The sequence below is a fragment of the Triturus cristatus genome, chromosome 5_1 (genome assembly GCF_964204655.1).
Source record: "Triturus cristatus chromosome 5_1, aTriCri1.1, whole genome shotgun sequence".
Classification (NCBI taxonomy): domain Eukaryota; kingdom Metazoa; phylum Chordata; class Amphibia; order Caudata; family Salamandridae; genus Triturus; species Triturus cristatus.
In genome coordinates this window covers 235876566-235897594 of record NC_140587.1, presented here as the reverse complement: position 1 = coordinate 235897594, position 21029 = coordinate 235876566, and positions in this window count along the sequence as shown.

Sequence of the window (21029 nt, the reverse complement as noted above, 5' to 3'; positions counted from 1 at the left end):
ACAGTGAAACCAGATTTTAGTCAGAGCCTTAGCGGAAAAATAGGATTACCTAGAGCAGAGCGTCGGAGTTCTGGTCCCAGCTTTAAACAATGGTATCCAGCCTTGAGGAGCCCTTCTTGGCTATGGCTTACAGCTTTGTCCCGGTTTTCGACTTCCAAAAAGTTGTCTAAGTCTGAAGGCATATATCTTCAACAGGCTCAATGTTGGCAGCTTTCTCATCAAACATGATGATCTCTTCCGCCTGGAAATCTGGCTACTCCCACTTTGATTTTTTCTCGTCATTGTCAACGACTTCAGCAAGACCTCCTAAGTGCTCCCCAGTAATGATGACTCTTCATCGGACATAGGTTGCTGCCTTGCCCCACTGAACTCTACCCTCTCCTGGACTTTTTCATTGAATTTTTCTAAGTCTGAATAGAAGCCCAGACTAGGCCCAATCAATCTCAAGTATCTGAGCCATGTTCCATTGCGGTCAGCCGTAACATTTGACTTTGTCCTAGCCACACATGACCAGATACCTGCAGTGGCACTTTGATCTTTACGGGGTATTTTTCACTAAAAACATTAGACATTCATAACTCCAGGTCATCTGATTGGATTTAATTCATTTTCATTTCATATTATTTTTTTAAATGTCCTCTATTTTTTTTAAACTGCTGTGGGTTTTTCTTGTGTTGTGTTTTTATTTTATTACCTTTTGCGTGCTGCATAAATACTTAACACAGTGCCAATACCTTAAACTTGAATGCATTTGTGCCAAGCTGCCAGAGGCTTAAGCACAGGTTAATTTAGTGACGTTTATCATTCACTCTGACAAGGATTGTGGTTGTTGCTTGAGAAAGGTTTACACCCCTCTAAAAAAAAAAAACTATTTCTTGCAACTGTTATAACTCAGCAGTCATTTCAGTAAATGTGATCTTTTTTCAAGGTACTCCAACATAGATTGGCTTTAAAAAATGTGGTGTTTTGCATGTCACATGTTTAAATTCCAGCAAAACATTAATGTGTTTGCTTTTTTAAATAATTTTAATTAAAACCCTACAAATGTAATTTTGTGGTAGACAGATCCCATAAAAATGAATGATTTTTATCTAAAAGAATAGTAGATAATTTTGCAACTTCATGAATGTGGGAACTGCTGGATTTAGACAAATTAAATACACAGAACTATAATTTCATACTTACCTATGCAAGATTTATTGGTGTTTAGGTGGCTGGTTGTGCTGGTGTATGCTTCTGCATCTCCATTGTCTTAATTTTTTATTCTGATTTACTGGTGTGGTGGCTTGAGAGAGGTCACTTGAGTAGATCTGGGTTTTTAGTTGCTGAGATAAGTCACACCATCATTCTCTAAGGGCGTATTGGGGTGAAATAGGTGTCACTAAGGTCTGTAGCTCTTAAGATGTTGAGCACTTTGTAAGTATTCTCAGTCAAGGATGCTCAGTGATCCAGTTTAGGGGAAAGGGCCATGTAACATACTCTAAGGAAACATGATCCACAAACAGCCCAAAAAAAGGGATCGAACACCTAGTCATGAAAACAGGGCAGAGAGTGAAGAATGGAAAAAGCATAACAGTGGGTCTCTTTTAAGAACAGGAACTTTGAAGAGGGAGTAGGAAAAGGGACTCGTGGGAGAGAAATGAGGATAGCCAGGCAGGAGGAGAGGTTGAGGAGTGGACACCATAGATTTGGGATCAGAAGTGTGAATTGGGAATTGCTACACCTGGGGTTTTAGCCAATAGAAGAGGATCTTCAAACCTAAATCTATAGCCAGAACATGAAGATACAATCAGGGATCGAGGTAAAAGAGGAGAGGGAATAAAAGTAAGTAAGTAAGTAAAGAACTTGTAGAGCGCCCGAATGCCGAGGCGTCTTGGTGCTTGAAATTGCCAGGAAATGAGCAAAAAGATCGGGAAGTACTGGATCATTCCCGTGTAGAGATAACCAAGTTGTGAGCATTTTCTTAAATAGGGGTCTGGTAGATTGAAGCCTAATATTGATCAGTAGCTCATTCCAGAGCTTCAATGCTCGATAGGTGAGGCATTTACCTTCCCATCTAGCCTTATTGATTTGAGGAATCTGAACCAAGGCTTTGCTGGCTGATCTAAGATTTAGATGTGGGGTGTACCACTGAAAAAGTTTCTGTTGTTCCAACGACCCTCCACCGTAAAGTGCTTTATGCACCAGGAATAGCACCTTAAACTCGATGCACTGCCTGACTGGAAGCCAGTGAAGCTTCCTGAGGCTGCTAGAAATGTGGTGGTATATAGGTTTTTTGAGCAATACTCGTGCTGTAGCATTTTTCAGTGATTGCAGTTTTAGCAGTTGACGTTTGTCGACACCCAAATAAAGTGTGTTGCAGTAGTCAATTCGAGAGAGAATTAAAGCAACTACACCCGTTTTTCTAAGGTCTAATGGAATGAAAGGCAGGATTTTACGCAACATTATTAGTAGAAAAAAGCAGGATGATGTCAAAAGGTTAATCTGCACTGCAAAATTTAATTGGACATCAAACAGAATCCCCAAGTTCCTCACTTTTGCCACTGAGTAGGGGCAATCCCCTGCCCAGCCGGCCACCAAGATTGATTCCAGATTTGAGGTCTGCTCCCAAATTTAAGATAATTCTTATGCATCCACTCCATATTGTGCTTAAGACAACTGTGGAATCTCCCCGCTGCGGTATCTACACTTGAAGAAATGGAGATAACAATTTGAGTGTCGTCGGCATATGATACCAAAGAGAAACTGTGAGCCCTAGTTCATTTAGCCAGAGGCGTAACATAGATGTTAAATAATGTTGGTGACAATGCTGAGCCTTGGGGGACTCCACAGGGTAGGGAAAACCTCTCAGATTTAAAGTTATCCCAACACACACTCTGTTCTCTTGCAGTAAGGAATGAGGTGAGAATGGTTCACGTGGCCTCTTTGATACCTATTGCCTTCAGCTGTCGTGGGAGTACCATATGATTCACAGTATCAAATGAGGCTGATAGGTCAAGTAAGATTAGGACGGCTCTTCCTCCCCCATCAGGCTGCAAGCGAATCTTTTCCGTGGCCATGGTTACCGCTGACTTGGTGGAGTGCCGTGATCTGAAGCCATGTTGAGGGGGATCTAGGCGGTCATTGGGCACTAGGTAACCAGTTAAAACTTGGTTAATAGCTTTCTCAAGGATTTCGGCCACCAGGGGTAGACAGGAAATAGGTTGGTAGTTCTTCACCTAAAACAGGTCAAGGGAGGGTTTCTTCATGTAATGTAATGAGGTGCTTATATAGCGCTCTATCACCCGACGGGTATCCTGGCGCATAAAAAGGATAGTCCCCACCAGAAGTTAATAGGGGCAGCCGATGTGTGACACAGGAAGGGAGGAAAAGAGAGATAATATCAGAGGGAAAAATGGCTCCAGCCTAGGGAATAAAAACTTTTTCAACTTTTTCCTGAAATCCATAAGACTTTGGACCTGATATAGATCCAAAGGGAGAGTGTTCCATAGCCTAGAAGCAACGGCAGAGAAGGATCTGCCACCTGTTCTGGACCGCCTGAACCTGACTACATTCATCAGAAATGCAGAAGCAGAACGAAGGTTTCTAGTTGGAGAATACCAGCTGAATTTTCTTTGCAGGTTCTTAGGGCCCATTCCATGAGCTGCCCTAAAGACAGTGCATAGAGCTTTGAATTGAATTCACTGGTGGATCGGCAGCCAATGCAAATCTTGCAAGGCTAATGTGGTTGAGGTCCCTCGCTGCCTATTTAAAGCGAGTTTCGTTGCAATGGCCTCTATTCTGTACAGCTTCCCGATAAGGGTGTTAGGCGCACCCAGATATAGAGAGTTGCAATAATCAAGTCTGCTGAGAATTACGCATCTCACAGCCTGCGTTCTAGCAGAGTTAGGCAAGAAAGGGAGGATCTTTCTCGGCACTCGAAATAGCAAGAAGCAGGTGCCAACCGTTTTGTTAACCTGAGAATTCAGTTGGAGATCCTGATCCGCCATCACCCCCAGATTGCGTACTGTGATAGAAGGGGTAATAGGTGCGCCAGTAGGGGACAGGTGAAAGATGGGTAAAACAGGCTGATCAGATCTTCTGGAAGAACACGGGACCACTTCGGTTCTAGAGCTGTTAAATTGTAACCAGATCTTCTTAAGCCACTTCGTGGTGCTAGTCATACACTCGTGAAATCTTTATAATGGGTCTCATCCAGGCTTTCTTCTAGGAAGCAGGGAATATTCTTGTCTTAATGGTGTTGTTAAAAAATGGGGGTAGTACAGTACTAATCTTACCCGAGGCCAGATGTATTATGTTGGAGGGACAGGTATCTGACAGGGACCCTGATTTTGTGTCAAATGGCAAGTCGTTGACTTTGTCCACAGTTAAAAGAGAAAAGCTGGTTAAATGGCCATCCCTGGTAGAGGAGGAAAGGTCCTCCATCGGTTGTGAAAAGTAAATATTAGGGGCAGGGATCCTCCCGGCCAGTTCATCATATATCGATTGAACCTTCGACTGGAAGAAGTTGACCATTTTGTCACAGAGAACTTGACCAGGAGCAAATTGATTCTCTAGTTGCAACTTGGACAAGGCGGTAACGCTTTTAAAAAGTTCTTGTTTACTTGTATATTCATTTCTCTTAGAACTTTTAATGGCTTCCTTCTATTCAGTTAGTGCAAGTTTGTAGTTAGCTTTACCTTGCTCACTATAATCTGTCCTCCAAGCCTGCTCTGAGCGTCTGCACTTAGATAGATTTTAAATGTTTAAGCTCTGAGTTAACCCAGGGGGCAGAGAGTTCTCCACTGTTTATTTGTTCTTTCTGGGGTCAACTGGTCCATGGCTGACCTAATCCAACTGTCATAATTGTCAGCCGCCTTGTTGGTATCTGGCACTAGCACGAGTGTACTATTATCTAGTGTCTCTATTAAAACATCTTTCTTGATTTTACGCCCGGATCTTACTTTGGCGGGGGCTGGTTTTTTAACTGACGTAATATTCAAACCGGATAGGTTGAAGAGAATTGCCATATGATCAGTCCAGGTTAAAGGCAGTAATTTGTTCTCCATAATAGAAGGATTGTTATTAAAAATTCCATCCAGTGTATGAAGGGCTCGTGTGTGGGCTCTGAGACTGTCTTTGTCAGTCTAAAAACCTCCATATTGTCTAGTAAAATAGAGATATCTACATTCTTGTCGCACTCTAAATGACAATTAAAATCCCATTTACCAGCCAAATGTTGTGTACAAAGAGAAGTCAGATGGAAAAGAGAGATTTAAAAATGGTTCAACTTGCATCCTGTCACCTATGTAGAAACCTGAACCTATCAAACTCCGTTAAGAAAACATATTTCAACACCTTTAAGATGAAGTCATTCCTTGGTCTGCAATTATAGGCACACCACTAAATTAAATCTGGGACAGATGCAAATATTGATTGATTACACATTTCCAAATCCAAGGAATGAGCTAGCTATGTGACACATCGTTGAACCATCAGCATATATATTGCTGATGCATGAATATGTGTCAAAGGTAAGAAAAATACTGAGGATAGTATTGGTTACTTCAATGGAGGTTTTCTGCATTTGTAAGGTCCTAACAATGCTTTGAGGAATTTGACCTCAAGGAGTAGGAAAAATGTTTAAATATGGTTAAGATGCAATCAAGATTGAAAAGAGGGTCTGAGACTCATATGTGCCTTGATGAAAACATGTCACTTAGACTGCGGGTAAATGTGCTTTTCACACACTAGACATTTATGTTGCACTAGTGGAAAGAAATACCTCCATGGGCATTTCAATCAAGTGTAATAGCAGAATTCCTTATCAGATGTTTAACTGGCAGTACATGAAAAATAGCAAACTAGCTATATTCTGACCAAGTGTGGGCGGATGGTAATATGAATTGTCTTCTGATGACATGCATGGTAACCCCACTAGTGGACACGTATGCTGTAAGTTGTTCTATACATTTCTAAATTGACAGCATAGTGCATACATGGCTGCACTTCACTTAAAACAAGTTGATTATTGGTCAAGGATGAGTTATCTGGCATGTAAATATATGACATCTTTGGCTCATTATGTCCTTGGTAATTTTCATTTTTGTACCCTTGTCTCTTTAAACATCTACACATAGGAACCTAAACGTGCAATCATGGCCTGAACTGTGAATTATGCTTGAGTGACTGGATGAAAGTGAGTACTAAATGTGGTACACAAACCACGCAGATTAGTATATTTGAGTGTGTGTTGCGCTCGGACATACTGATGTTAGTGCCTCAGGATCTCATAGAGGGCAAAGTAGCTGTAATCTGAGTTAGTACATTATTTTAGGCAGCATAGCTTAGAGAGTAAAAGAGGGAAATCTAGTTCACTTTTTTTGACCTATACTCTGTGAAAATCAAGCTCTATCTTGGAGAAATAGTGAGTTAAATGAATTTGCTTTACTAATTGCAGGCTCATAATACAGGCCTATAAACAGGCACTATCATAACCCCTGATCATTCTGCAGGCAACCTCGTCATCTTTAGTGGATTGCAAACTAAACACCCATGATCTGGCTGGCACAACATCCCTGTATCCATCAGGAATGCCCCAACACACCTCTTTATAGAACACTATATCACAATGCATTCAACATCCCCCACCCAGCTCCTTCTTCTTGTACTCACTGACTTTATGCTTGTCATTGGCAATGTACAGTGCTCCTTTGACTTTTGACTAGGCTTGTGCTACAGAAATAGCACACACATAAATACGGCACACTCCTTGAGGCCATGCAGTCTATCATGACAACGTTACATAAAGGGTAGACCCAATGGTACTGGGACCTGGGTAACCTGTAGTACAATAAGGAGTGGTCCCAGTAAACACAATTTCAGCAAGGAAATATAATACAATACAGCATAAGACCTATCCATTACTGCAACTGGCGTCTAAGCGGATTTGCTCCATATGGTCTGATTCCCTCCCGATTGAGACCACCGAGGAGCGATTTAGAACCCACGTGGGACATTGATTTGGAAGCGAGAGCAGATTTGTGCACATTGGTACAAGATGATGATTATGGCTGGCCTCTTAAGATTAGACTAGATGAGACATGCCGGATTTGATCCGATAAGTGTGCAGTTTCTCCACTCTCTATATTACGGAGCCTGTGCGCCCTATCTTCTCATGCTCTAGCCCTCCCTGCAGGACTTTTTACTGTGCCCTTCCCCTTCACAGTCCTGAGGAAGACCCCTTTTTAAGGTGGCCAATGACCTACAAGTCCCTGGGGTCAAAATGTCGACACTTCTTTTCAAGCCAGCTTGTAAACAACAGAGATTTTTGACTGTGTCTGAACTTGGAGCTTGGCTACCTTTGATTATGTTGACTTGTGTGTAGCAGTGGCAAAATAATATGCCTGATTTTGTCATCTAATGCGAACCAGTTTATTTCACCAATTCCTTTGCCTGTCCATAACACCTTATCCTCACAAACAATCACCCATTCTTTCCAATACCACCTTTCTTTTCCTCTGGGCACAATGTGTAGATATTCTAGATTTCTTATGCATACATTTGTAATTGTAACGGTGTGATTAAACAGCACTGACAAGTCCTTTGATTGTTTACCTTATTTTTTTCTTACATATTACAAATATCTGTATTATATTTCCTTGCTGAAATTTTATGTACTGGGACCACTCCTTATTGTACTGTCTATTATGACAAAGCACCCCGTTTCCAATTTACGTTACCTCCCTAACTCACTCCTTTGAAAGTTGTTTTATACACCGGTTTTCCACAGTTTTTCTGCATTCATACGTTTGCCTTTCCAAGGCATGGTCTTCCATTCTGGACCTTTGTGAATCATGCCGCAGTATAGAAAGCACACAATTTACAGGGAAGTCTCAGCGTGGACCTACCTTCCTTTTATGACGGGGGCCATGCTTATTTTCCATTAGCATCACAAAAGTGGCACAAATCTGTGCAAACGTTTTTTAAATTCATTTTTCAAAGCAACTTGTTTTGTCCTGGATTGTTGCCTCAAAGTAACACAAAGCAGAGCAAAGCACTACTTTGCATTACTCTGTGCCAAGGGGACGGTCCGTGGGAGGTACATGGGAGTTCCCATGCAACCACTCATGGTTTTTTAGGCAAATCACTATCTACTCACAACAGTATATAGGGTTTTGCGCTAAATAATAACACAACTTTGAAGTAGGAATAAAAAGGAGAAAGGGTTTTATTTCTCCTACCTTATCCTACCTTGCATTGGTGCTGCACTGTACAGCACACATCTAAAGTTGGCAACGTTGTAACATTACTCTAAGCATAGCATTTGGTACGGGAAGGGTGCCCTTTCAGTCAAAAACCAGTTCAAGACATGAGGCAGACGCACAGGTATGTGCGGGGATCAGGCAACCTGATTGTGCACCATAGCTAGAGACAGTGGCAGCTCGTATAGGGCATGCTGCTTGGCGGTGAGGCGGGGGAGGGGCAGGGTGGGGAGTAGTAAACTCGGACATACAATGGAACGGAGGAAAGTTGCGTCGTAGGTCCCAGTTTACTACCTCCCCAACCCTATGCGAGCCCCCACTGTCTATGGAGAGAGCAGGATAGTGCCATATCTTTGTATATTGCCACTGTGTAGGGTTTTGGAATATCAGGAAGTATGGCGCTCTGTCTAGTATGCAAAAGGTGTCAAGTGTTTCTGGGTGAATACGGTGCTGCCAGGTCAGGGGAACTACCCTTAAACCCCTGCGTATGTGTGTGTGGGAGCCTACACAAATGAAGAGAAACCAAGTCCTGGGCACACGTTCTTGGGGTAATGTTCTTGGATAGCAAAGTATCGCAATCTGAGAGAAAAACCTGTGCAGTCGAGACGGGTATATTTTATAGGTTTCTTTTATTCCTTATTTTGGGGCCACAAACTTGAAACAGAGACGGAAGCAGTGTCTAGACGGCTTGCAGCGCACCAGTTGCAGGTCGACGGTTAGAGTGGCTTACCCTTCCTCTACCGCGCTCCGAGGCACTGGACTCTTGGGGATCACCTGCATTCAGGTGTATCCCTACACTTTTACAGTCATCACGCTTTACTTTGCATTTACTACTTACCTGCCAAGTCAGAAGTATCACAGGCAGAGCAACATTACTGACCTTACACATCTTCAAATACAGCCCTGAAGAAGTCACGGGATACGTACCCTTTGTGACGAAACACGTGTTGGCTGGTTGTGTGCTTTTTCAATAAGGAATAAAAGAAACCTATGAAATATACCCGTGTCGACTGCACAGGTTATTCTCTCAGATTGCGATACTTTGCTAACCAAGAACATTACCCCAAGAACGTGTGCCTAGGACTTAGTTTCCCCATATCTTAGTAGCTGTGGCACTTTTCTGCTGCATCACTCCCTCGCAACAGGGTTGCTGAGCTGCGTTGTGTGACACCTTTGCAAACCCGGGCCCTCATCTCAAACAACTTTATGAAAATAAACCAGAACTCCCAAATTGAAAGACCCATGATGAGCTCCAGTTAAATACTAAACTTAGCGATGTGCTCTGGCAAACAATGAGAGACGAACAATCTATTTAAGAATGTAATGGGGAATGCCACAACGAACAATGAAGCATTATTGTGTATAATTAAGCATGTCTGAACATGATCCTTTTTAGCACCTTCATTTCGTGCTCAACCTGCGCAGTGCCATCTTCTCAAAGCGTGGTGGTTTAATAAGACGCGAAGCTATAAATAACATTCCTCCCCTGCAATGCAATTTATTATGTCCATGGCCGTCATCTGCATTTGTATAATTGACACCATTATCTGCCGAGCTGCGTGGTATGGGTAGGAACTCATTATGAGATCATTACGGAAAGGGCTGTAACAAGTTCAAAAGGCCAATTGGCTGCATTTTAATCACTTCTGAAGTGATTGTAGAAAGGTGCCCTAGGGAGAATGTACTGCAGCAGTGAAAAGACTTATAATGACCATATCAAAGTAAGAAAAGCGGCCCCTGTTCTCTGGCAATAGTGGCTAATTTCAGCTTGGCCCCTTTCTCTTTAAAATTGTCTCCTTTGTGTAATCCGACTTTCAGAAAATATCCTTAATTTCAGAAAATGTCCTTCTATTCATAGGAGTACATTGCAAGCCGAAGAGAAGAAAATGAAAGGTCATTCAAATAATGTTGAAAAAAGTTTAATTAAGTCCATTGGTGCAGTAATATTGTTAAAGGTTTCATATTCGTGAACGCGTGGTTGATATCAAGCAGTCCTGTGTCATTAAATCAATTAAGGAGAATTATTTTTTAAGCGCTTAGATCGACTGAAGGCCTGGTCAGTTCATCTACAGACTTAATCCCCAACAGGACAAACACATTGATTACTGCATGGGGCCTCCCCAAAATGAAAGAGCACCACAAATGTGACAATTGTGTTTTCTGCAATTTCACTTTCAATACCAACACATTTGAACATGGTAGTGTAAAACACGATTTACAATCATTCTCTAACTGCAATACAAAGAATGTTGTTTATTGCATATGGTGTCCGAGTGGCCTCCCCTACATTGGACAAACACAACAACCGGTCAAGGCTCGCCTTGGCCAACATCGCAGCCATATATGCAGATCAGATGAAAACGTACCACTTGTGTCTCATTACAATGTAAAATGTCATACTGCTGATGAAATAAAGTGGCAAGTAATTGAGATCGCCACTCTTCCAGAAAGAGGAGGTGACATCCTTCAGATACTCCAACGGAATGAATGGATAGATAGGTGAATTCAGTAAACGAAGGGCTTAACTCTGCTGAGGAATATAGAGTCTATGTCACTACCCTTCGCTAAACAACTGCATGTGATATAACAATTGTGGCCTGAATACACCTGTATGTCACCTGACATCCGACTATGCTTGCTCCAACAGCTTTATTTACTTCATATTTGCTGTAACACTTGAACTGTATATATTAGAATCACTGTTATGCAATATGTGTTCACTAACTACGAATTACAATTGTGATATGTTGGCCCACATGCAATGTCCACACTCCATGAAGTGCCCAGCATGTGTGTTTGCATATTACAAACACCGGCGTAATTTGGAATTTTGTAAATATATAAAGTATATATGTCATTTTACCTGCTCTTCCCTATTTAGTACCCATCACAGGTATTGTGCCTTAACAGAGAATTCACCACTGTCATTAGTGCAACAGCCCCACCTTTGTGCCACTCATTCTATCTCTTCACCTCCCACTGAGGTCTTTTTTCACTCTTTATCGATCACGGAAATGGAGCTCCGGATTGCTTGGTGCAGCGGTTTTCCCTAGTTAGGTCCCTTGGCAAAAAGAGTGGGAAACTCTGTATATAACAATCCTCTCCGGATGAGGATCTCTGTCATTGTACCCGATCAAGCTGACTGACGCAGCTTTTTCTGAATCTACACGTGGAGCGCTGTCCCGCTTTTCCATTCTTCTACCGAGGTAAGAATTGGCACATCCAGGCCACTTAGCCCTTGCGCTCAGCCCTTAATTCAGTCATCTGACCTCTTCATTATTTTAATTTTCAGAAATACTCTCAGTGCATTGTCACTGTTAATCCACAAAGGGATTCCACAACGCTACGGCTGTGGCGTATAATTAATTGAGCCCCTCTGGCCCACCTACATACCCCATTGGATTGACAGCCTGTCCTCACATTGAGGTAAGAACCTCTGTGAAACTTGTAATTGATTATACATAGCGGATTGTCAAACTATTAGTAATTGCAACATTCTTCTTTACTTCTTTTCTCACAATCCCAGTACCCGGACGGGTCCTCATGTGAGTAAACCTTTTCCCTCTTTTCTTTGTGTGTGGCACATTGTTTTCACAAGGCTGCACAACCATATATTCAGGTACCTTTTATCCAACGGCCTTATTCTATTTATTTTTCCTATTTTTCGCATATGTGCCGGTATAAGGGCCTTATGCTCTCTTTTTATTTCAATCTCAGTTAGATGTTCCTTCATCAATAGTCCTGAAGAGTCCCCACACTGTTTTGAGGGTCAAAACTAACCCTGGGCGTGACACTATGCTTCGCCCACGTAGTGTACGTAGCGCTGCCTGCTTCGCAGTTTTCGAAGTAGGCGAAGCAGGCAGCGCTATGCACACACCAGGGCGAAGTGTAGCTGCCTGCCGCCCACCACCCGCCTCCCGCCTGCCCTCCTTTTAAAACATACCCTGAATGTAAAATAAATAAAAGTAAAGACACTTACCTGAAGCGCGGCGTCTCGGGGGCTCCCTCTTCCTGGTTTCCAACTTCTTCTGACAAATGCGCATGCGCGGACGCCCGCGCATGCGCATTTCTCGCAAGAAATGCGCGGGCATCCGCGCATGCGCATTTCTCGCAAGAAGTTGGAAACCAGGAAGAGGGAGCCCCGGAGACGCCGCGCTTCAGGTAAGTGTCTTTACTTTTATTTATTATAAATTCAGGGTATGTTTTAAAAGGAGGGCGGGCAGGAGGCGGGTGGCGCGTAGTGGGGCTACGCAGAACACGTAGTGTGGGTAGATTTGGGCACACTACGCGCTGCTTCACGTAGCCCCACTACGCCCACCCTTAGTCAAAACGCAGTCGACATACAGAAGAAGCGAACCATTTCCCCAGCACATATCACTGTATATAGCTGCTGTTCACATGGAATTATTATGATAATGGTCTACTTGTACAAACTGTGGAAACCTTGTATTTAATATTCCCATAATATGTCACTTAGGTTAGGTTCCCTATGTCACTTGGGACACTATGCACAAATGTTGTTTTGATGTATAATGTTTACTCCTAACTTTATTGTTTAATAAATCCATAAAATATACAACACTGTAATCGGTGTGTTAGTGGTTCCTTCGCGCTTTGCCGTTATCTAACCCTCTACATCACGATTGTGCTTATGTATCATAAGCTCATAGTATATTATTCCACAGGAACCATTGTTTTTCCTATATAACTTTGTAAATATAGAGCAGGGCATTGTGCTTCCAGAATGTCAGAAGAAGTTATTTTACGGTGGTGCAATTCCCTGGTAAATATTCTCTTCAATTCCTTAACACATTTCACCATATGTTCTACCCCTATTGCAGAAAGTGTGGTGATAAAATCGGTTGAATTTGTGACCTGTATGTGGCGCGGAATAATAAGTAGCTTTTCGGAAGAAAAATTCAAAATTAACCAATGGAGGTAAGTTTTGGAATGTCGTTGAAGGAATGAAGTATTCTTTTTTTTTGTAATAAATTTTTATTCAGGACATCAGAAAAAGAATAACATATTACACATAATAGCATCACATAAATAATAAATATCCGATGTCCAAATTTCAGTTTTAACCCCCCGCCCTCCCCCCACCCCAGTGGATCCCTACAGGAACAAAAAATTACACCAAAACAGACAAGCAAACAAACATGGGGGTTCTTCACGTCACAATGACCAATTAATCCTTATTTAGCCATTTAGTTAATGGTTCCCAAATCTTCTCCCCCTTTACCCTTGCCCTACTTCCCCTTCTCCTAAACACAGAAATCTCCCAGTTATATAAATAAATAATAGTTTCCAAACCAAACATGTATTGAAGGAGGATTCTGATCAAGCCACGCAGTGGCTGGACAGAGCCGGAATACAGCCATTGCTTTATACACCAATTTCCTATTGGCTTCCTCCATTTCCTGATTACTAATCCCCAACACTATAACCTGGGGGGTCAATACAACAAAATATCCCAATATACATTCTAAACGTAGTTCAATTTTAGCCAGCAGCTGCTGGAGGTCAGGGCAGTTAGCAAACATATGCGTACTGTCTGAAGCGAGTAGCCCACACCGAGAACAATGTATCCCCGAAGTCCCTCCCCATCGATGAATACGAGCCGGGGTTATATATAGGTTACACCATGTCTTATAGCATTGTACCTGCAGACTTGCTGAGATACATACCATTTGACTAAACAAGAGGGAGTCTTCACACTCTCCCTGCCTGGCTTGCAAAATCGTTTGCCATCTATCAAAATGTTTGGCTAAATCATCGCCCATCTTTTCATTTATGAGTTTATATAGGGTAGGCGTTTTGGATTGGCCCCCTAAGATCAAATCCAATAAAGGAATTCTATTCCGGGAAATACGTTTTTCGGTGACAAAATCCCTTATCTGCAAATACTTAAAAAAATGTTTGTTCTCAATCCCAAATTTTTCTTTTATAGCCTCAAAAGTGACAATTTCAGCATTAGATATAAAATCCCCTATACAGAAGATGCCTTTCTCAATCCATTATTTAAAATATGGATCTTGAAATATCTCTGGAAGTAATCCATTATTAACTAAAGGGGAGTATATGTGTAGCCGCCCAATCCCAAACTTTTTCCTGACAGCTGTCCACACCCTGAAAGCACCGAGCAGAACCTTAAATTTAATCCTCTTAAAATAGGCGAAATCTATATGACGCAGTAGGAGTCCTCTAGCTTCTGTCCCATGAATTAAATGGTAAATTGAAATTTCCCCACATTCCAGGTTACCCCCTTTCATCAGCTCCCCCATCTGTTTCAGGGTTGTTGCCCAATAATAAATTTGAAAATTAGGTACAGACCACCCTCCCCGATCTCTAGTTACGGTCATATATCTGAGAGCCCTTCTTGGGAGCTGCCCAGCCCATAGAAACCACAAGACTATCTGATCTAACTTCTGGAACCAGGTTTTATTTATCTCTAGAGGAATCGCTCTAAAATAATATAAAATTTTAGGCAAGAATATCATTTTGATGACATTACTTCTCCCAATTAATGTCAAGTATAGGTTGTTCATTTTCCGGGAATATAATTTAATTTTCTGGAACAATGGTTTCAGATTAATATCAACAATATCCTCGGGCTTAGAGCATATTTCTATACCTAAGGATCTGGCACTTTGTACTATCTGCCGATCCACTAATGTGATTTTATCGTTAATAACAATTTGAGTTTTATGTTCATTCAAGTGATATCCAGATATGTTACCAAATTGCAGTGTTAGGTTGTTTATTTCTTCAAGAGCAGAGCGGGGATCAGATGATATAATAGCTAGGTCATCGGCATATGCCAACATTTTTACGCCTCCCCCTCTAGCATAAACGGGTTGAATTCTTTGGTCTGCCTGAATCTTCCTAATTAAAGGGTCAATGTAGATGGAAAATAATAGAGGGGAACACGGACAACCCTGTCTCGTACCTTGTGCTATATTAATTGTCCCCGACTAATCTCCCATCAATGCAATCCTCACACTTGGGTCCTTATACATACTCTGAATAGCTCTTATGAACCCATCCCCTATACCGTTATGCTTCATGACAGTCCATAAAAAAGGCCAGGAGACCCTATTAAATGCCTTTTCTGCATCCAGCAGAATTAAGGCCATAGGGTCTCCTGTCACCTTGGTATAATCAAATAAAGTGATTGTCCGACGAATATGATCAATGGTTTCTCGGCCGGGTACAAAACGGTGTTGCTGGGGGCATACCATTTTTTAAATAATTGAGGCCAGTCTATTTGCAAAGATCTTAGAATAAATTTTTATATAAATATTTATCAAGGTAATGGGCCTATATGACCCAGGATCGGTCGCCACTTTACCTTTTTTAAAAAATATAACGATCTTTGCAATCTTCCACGACTCTGGAGGTGCATCTCTGCTCTGCACTAAATGAAACATCTCAAGCAAAATTAGCGTCAGTTGGGTCCGAAAAATCTTATTAAGTTCACCTGGTAAGATATCGGGCCCAACCACTTTACCAGATGGAAGTGAATCTATAGCGGATTGTATTTCTTCCAACCTGATCGGAGCATCTAACATATTCTGATCTAGAGTCGTCAGTTGATCTAATTTAACCTCATCAAGATACCTCTTAATTTCAGCTTGGATCCCACTGTCATTAATATCTTCCGCATATAGCTTCTGATAACATTTTTAGAAGATCGAGAGTATTGCTCCTGCATCGGTTACCAAACCAACTTCTGGGTCCACGATCCCTGTAATCCGTGTTTGTGCCTCCTTTTCTCTAGCCCAGACAGCCAACACATGGCCCACCCTTTCATTACTCTCATAAAGTTTAGACCGCCAGGCTAGGTATCTGCCCTCATATTTGGCATGTGAAATTTCAGTTATGGCAGATTTTGCAGTTATTATCATTGTTTGTGCTACCTCGGCCTCCCCCCCTCTGATAGCACCTTAATAAGGTTGGTCTCAGCTTTTCCCAACACTTCATACATCTCATTAATCTTACTCCTCTCCTTCTTTTGGGTCTCCCAGCCGAACTGCGTCGTGTCTCCCCTAATACCCGCTTTGAGAGTGTCCCAAACATTATGAATACCCGTGCTTCCCATATTCTCATCTAAAAACCTAATAATCCACTTTCCCATATGGTCAGTATAGGAATTGCCATTTAGCAAGGCCCTATTAAAAGTCCAGCTAGTTGCTTGTTTTTTGCATATAATATTCACTTCAAGTACCAAGGGGTTATGGTTGGACATAACTCTAGGAAACTTGGTGATCTTACTACCTTGAACCATACATTGGGCAATAAGAAAATAATCCAGTCTTGCATGAGTTCTGTGTTGGGCAGAAAAATAGGTGAACCCTGGATAATTTCCCTCTAGTTGAGCCCATATATCTACTAGCCCATGCAACACCTTTAATTGGGAAAGAGATTCATAAACTTTCGGTTTTCGCCCTTGATATATTATCTCAGGATGATTAGATATCGCACAGCCCAAGTTTATATTAAGGTCACCACATAATATAATTGTGGATGGCCAACCCACCAGTTCCAAACTCAACCAATTATACAATTCACGATCATTTAAAACCGGTCCATAGACCAAACATAATGTAAACATACTTATATCAATTAAGCATTGTACAATTGCCCATCTGCCATACCTATCCAAGAGGGATTGGGTGAAATTAGCAATACCTCGGCGTACAAAAATTGTAACACCTTTAGTTCTAACCTCTTGCCTTGTCCATAAGATTAATTGATACTAATCGAGATCCATAATTTCATTTCTACTTGCTTCTATATGTGATTCTTGAAGGCAGATAATATCTGCCTGCAAGATTCGAACATCTTCCTTCTTTTAGTCTGCGCCTCTTACAGGGTCATTTAATCCACAGATATTAATAGAAGCTATCCTAATACCCCCCATTATAAGTGAAAAACAAATCTAAATGCATTATATCCATAATGGTCGAAACAAACACATCTAACCCATTAGAAACTACATCACATAAGGTTCCCCTCTTCCCTATACGAATCCCCCTCCTCCTCCCCAGCCCACCCTCCCGCCCCTCACTAAGGCAAAAAAGGTCCTCAGACCCTTATGGTGCCTCCCGCGTTCCACTGTGTACCCCTGTCACTCCCCGAGCTATCCTCCACTTTCTTTAAAAGAAAAAGAAAAGACAAGAGATCACATACAAAATCAGCCTCTAGTTAGTTCCTGTAGGTAGTTCTGAGCCTGAATTTCGGAAGTGAACAACCTAACCCTTCCTTGGTAAATAACTTTCAACCGAGAAGGGTTCATTAGATATACTTCACATCCACGTTTTTGGAAGGAGCTAATAAGCTGCCGTAGCCGCCATCTTCTTTCTACTGTTGTGTGGCAGAAATCTGGGCGTACAAAAAATGTCTACCCCTCTGCTGTTCTCTTTGCTTCCGGTCTTGCGTTTTTGAATATCGCCTGCCGCAGTAGAAAGTTCCCCCAAAAAATTAGGATCACTCTAGGCTTAGGGTAAGGACCAGGGTTGCTTTTCAACATCAGGGGAAATCTATGTATGCGCTGAATCTCTGCCTCCCAGTTCCAGTTTGATAATTCAGAAAAAGCGGATTTAAAAAGTTTCAGCAAAAATCCTCGTATATCGCGCCCCTCAACTTTCTCTTCAACACCCAGCAAACGTAGGTTGTTCATCCGCTGCCTATTCTCAGATTCTTCCAGTTTCCACAGAATATCCATCATTCTAGCATCATTAGCAGGTGTTTTCTGCCCTGTACTCTCTAATCCAGCCTCCAACCCCACTACGCGTTCCTCCAAATCAGTAGTTCTTGCTACAATCTCGGTGCTAGCTTTTGTTGTTTTATGGATTGTGCCCTGGATTTTTTGGGTCGCAAGTTCTGCCCTTTATGCTCCTGACGAGCCTCTACCTGCATTGCCTTAAGTGTAGCATAAAATAAACCTATGGAAGGGACAGGATCAGGTTTACTGGTAGAGGCCTTTGGATCATTATCATTATCCTGAAATCCATGCGCTGCCCTTTCCTCAGCTCCCAGCGGGGTAGCGGAGTAATCCCATTGCAGATGCTCATTAGTTTCTGAATGAGAGCTTCCATACCCCAAGCCCTCTGAGTTTTTCCTTTTGGACCGACTGATAACCCTCTTTAGGGTGTCTGTCGTAGGGGGGCTATCACTATCATCCCCTGAGGCGTCCACATCTGTGTTATCAGGGTCACTAACATTATTAAAATCGGATTCCTCTGTTAAAGAAAAAAAGTTGTCTCCGTCTGGAGTACCAGGCACTGTATCCCCTGACTCCTGCTGCACGCAAACATAATCATTGTGAGCTGTAGGAGCGATTTTATCCACTTTCCCCTCCTGTTCCTTCCTGCCAGACATTGCTTCTACCTCCCCCGTTTGAGTATTTAAAATATCAGGAGCTTTAGGCAGGTTACATATCTCTGAGGTGCTGAGGGGGTTAGAAGTAGCAGTCCCTCCTGTGACATCCGTTACACTGTTACTAGCAATGTTGCTAACAGTACCTGTATCTCTTGATTTGCTTGGGATTTTCTGTTCCAGCAGGAGTTTGGTCTGTTTGACGCTTACCCCCTTCCCAGAAAACATCCCAGGGACCATCGGCGTTCTCACTTTCACAGCCCCGTCAGGAAGACATCGTTAACTCTCGGGAGTTCCATTCATGCTCCCCGCCCTCTCTGCTCTCTCCTGTGTGGGTGTGCGAGCAGCCTCCAATTCCTTGGGGGTGGTTAGCTTTCTGGATGCAGCAACAACAGTCTTGGAGCCGGTCACTCTTTCCCTCGGCGCTAGTCTCCGTGGAGGCATCGCGCTCAGCCGCTGGCTCCCAGCAAGCGACGCCCGCAGAAACTGCAGGTATGTCCGGCTTCTCAAAACGCCGAGATCAAACACCGCCGATGCGCGAAGTAGCGCTTCGTGAACAACTTGCTGAATAACCATCCGGAACAGTAAATGAGGCCGCAATTCCCTTCCTTATAGAAACCTCTAGAGCAGGCTGGTGGAAAGATGGCGGCTGCGTGACCCGTGCGAAAGTCACTGCCTGACCGTTGTGCTGCTTGATTGAAATGGTGCAATCTATGCCCAGCTAAGGAATGAAGTATTCTGATTTGTTCTTTACATGTATTTATGTGTGGAGCGACAGAGAAATTGTGCCATTCCTGGTTTCATTCTTGATGAAGTCGGAGCTTTACATGTACTATGTGAGAAAGAGAGAATTGTATGCGTGTGTCATTTGAAATCTGGATAACAACTACAAAGGTGAGTTAGAAATGAACAAGGTGTGTTATGTGTTTTATAGTATTGATTAATAATTGAGGTGATGTTTTTAATTTTGAAAGTATTTTTTATTTCAAAGTAATACAGTGTTAGTAAAGTGTGGTGTTTGATATTGGTTATGAAATATGCATAACATTTGAGCTGTTGTTATATTAGTATTTTATATCTGTTTAGGAATTTTTCACAGAGAAGAAGTGTAGTTTGTCATCTTTATAGGACTGTATTGTTTTGAAAATGAGGTACAGCGTTAATTTGAGTTTGTAATGTAGTTGGGGAGATAAAGAAAATGTTGCACGTTTGCAACCAATACTTTTTGTGGAAATAGTGGGGTGGGGTGGTGGTGGTAGGAGACGTATGTGTTTTTAAGTTAAAAGCAATAAAACGAAATGCAGAAATGTTATGTGTGCAGGTTGTGGTCTTAATTTTGACACTGAGAGGTAGGTAAGTCAGGGTAGGTTGTTGTACAGTGGGGCCGTGTAAAGTGTTTTGAGATTACATTGAGAGGAGATGGAAATAGGAAAAGTGACACGTTCCTTCTATATGTATGCATAGTTTGAATCATGTGATCCTAAGTTGAGATATACTAAGAATATGGTTTCTGGTTTCCATTTGGGTATAGTTAATAGTTTTTGTAGTTTCTGACTGGTGAATAATAAAAAGGTAGATATACTAAAATATATGGTAGTAAATGTATTAATTATTGTCTGTTCTTATGGAAATACCATTTCCGTACGAATCGTACAAAACTACGTGCGACGAAAAAATACCCACAATTCCGATCTGGGACATCGCATACGTGACGTCCAGACGGAGTCAGGCAGAGATCTACGGACCAGCAAGTACGATTCGTGCCTACGTCACTCCGCACGGATTGTTTTTTATGGCAGCCAAAAATTCCCAGGAAATTGAGGACGAAGCGAAGAAGGAGCTGCGGGACGCGACGGACAGCCATGGACCCCATCCTACGTGTCATCCCGGCCCTCCTAGCCTACGACCTGGTGCACCAAAACCGCCGCGCACACCGCAGAAGGTCAGCACAACACCCAGGGGCAAAGGGGGGGTGAGGGGCAGGAAACATAACCTCCACAAAATTTGTAAACTACCATATACTGTCCTTACATTACCTCCAGGGTCTGGTCACTTCAGGGGTGTGTCCACCAATCCCTGCGTACGCGTACCCGTCACCACTACAATGGTGGTACGGGCCGTAACCATGCCCTCAGAGCGTGGGTACGGCCTGTACCACGTGTACCCCTACATCACCACTACAATGGTGGTACGGGCCGTACCCACGCTCTGAGGGCGTGGGTACGGCCCGTACCACCATTGGAGTGGTGATGTAGGGGAACGCTTGGTACGTGCCGTACCCACGACCTCAGAGCGTGGGTACGGCCCGTACCACCATTGGAGTGGTGATGTAGGGATACGTGTGGTACGTGCCGTACCCACGCCCGCAGAGCGTGGGTATGGCCCATATCACCATTGGAGTGGTGA